This window comes from Meleagris gallopavo (genome assembly GCF_000146605.3).
Source record: "Meleagris gallopavo isolate NT-WF06-2002-E0010 breed Aviagen turkey brand Nicholas breeding stock chromosome 2 unlocalized genomic scaffold, Turkey_5.1 Chr2_random_7180001957822, whole genome shotgun sequence".
NCBI classification, from domain to species: Eukaryota; Metazoa; Chordata; class Aves; order Galliformes; family Phasianidae; genus Meleagris; species Meleagris gallopavo.
The window spans coordinates 3,378-5,327 of NW_011094121.1; positions in this window are offsets into that span (position 1 = coordinate 3,378).

Below are 1,950 nucleotides of genomic sequence, written 5' to 3' on the forward strand. Positions count from 1 at the left end.
GGGATATTCCAGATTTAGTTACCCCTCTATTAAAAGCAGCTGCATGGCCTGCAGTGAGAGTCTTACCTTGTCAAAGGCTGTGAGCAATGCTCCTGCACTGAGCTCACATTCTGCTCACATTATACACATCCTGAAATCTCTCTCTCCTTTCCCTTCTGTCCTCATGTCACCTGCAGGCTGTGCTGTGCAGAAGTGCTGCTCCTGGGCACAGCTGTCTCTCTGCAGCACTGCCCACTTGAAGGAGCTCCCTGTGTCCCAGGAGCCCCGCCCAGCTCAGCAGCAGAGGATGTCATTTTCTCTTCCTCACTGCTCCCCTGGAGATGCCCTTGGGGCTCTGAGGCTGGCAGCTCCTGATGGACAACAGGGTCACCTCTGCAAAATGAGCTTTGAAGTCAGATGAATTAATCACCACTAGACAAACTGATTCCAGAAGTATGGTTCGTCCTAACCGATCCTATGTGCCTAGCAAAGCTGCAAATGCCTCATCTGGTGTCATGGTTGTATGATTCTTGTTATCGATATTCCACATCACAACATCATGTAAAGCACTGGGCATTAAAGAGTTAATACTCCAGTTCTGTGGACGGAAAACGTTCTGGATACCTGGCTCTCAGAAGAGAAAAGAACTGCATACCCCAGAAGACTTTGAGTTCAGAGGGGAAGTTAAGTCACGGGAGGTTGTCCTGGGATCTCTCGCTTGCTTGCTGCCTGGCAGTGTGGGTGCGCTCCCCAGCCGTGCGCCTTCAGTTCAAAGTAAGGCCCTTGGTTTCAGACACTCGCTCTCTCATTTTATTTCATTACCCTAAATTCCAATTTTACTTTATTACATTGTGTTATCTTACATTCTGATATCATATTTCATAAAAATATGTTTCCTCCTTGGAACTTTGCTGTCGGTTTTTATTTTTATTTTGTTTATTTATTTATTTGTTTGTTTGTTTGGCCAGTGGGACTGCAGGCCTGCTGCTCTCTGTCATGGGCACACATTGATCTAGATAACTCCATGACACTCAGTCATATGGTCTGCTTTTAGGGAGGTTGCATGGAGCCAAATGCATCAATGCATCAACTGCATGCATCAATACAGGCTGGGGGATGAGCTTCTGGAGAGGAGCTCTGCAGAGAGGGACCTGGGCGTCCTGGTGTACGACAGGTTGGCCATGAGCCAGCAGTGTGCCCTCGTGGCCAAAAAGGCCAATGGCATTCTGGGGTGCATTAAGAAGAGCGTGTCCAGCAGATCGAGGGAGGTGATCCTCCCCTCTGCTCTGCCCTGGTAAGGCCTCATCTGGAGTACTGTGTCCAGTTCTGGGCTCCCCAGTACAAAAAAGACAGGGATCTCTTGGAAAGAGTCCAGCGGAGGGCCACAAAGATGGTGAAGGGCCTGGAGCATCTCCCCTATGAAGAAAGGCTGAGTGAACTGGGTCTGTTTAGCCTGGAGAAAAGACGACTGAGAGGGGACCTGATCCAGGTTTATAAATCAATGCAGAGTGTTTGTCCTAGTGTACCTGCTGAGATGTGTTTAAGAAGGCCAAAGCTCAAACACAGCTGAATCTGCCCGGGCATATCAACTATAATAAAGGCTTGTAGAAATACATAAGCAGCACAAGGAATGCTAGGGTCAATGTGGTCCAACAGGTGATTGGGGCAGGGTACCTGGCATGAAGGGCCTGGAGGGCATGAAGCCTCCTGTGCTGCGTGGGACCATCTAAATCAACATCTGAGAAAAAAGAAAGGAGCTCAGTACCACAGTATGACTCAGTCAGTGGAATGACTGAGAGATGTCATGGACAGTTTTGAGCAGGGAAATCATGGGGGACACCAGGCTCTGTACAAGACATAAAAAAAAAAGACAATCTTCTTTTTCAGGCTGTAAGTCTGAAAGATGTTCATTAATGTCAATAAAATTGGGGGGGGGGGAAAAAAAAGAAGGATGGAAGACAAACATTCAAA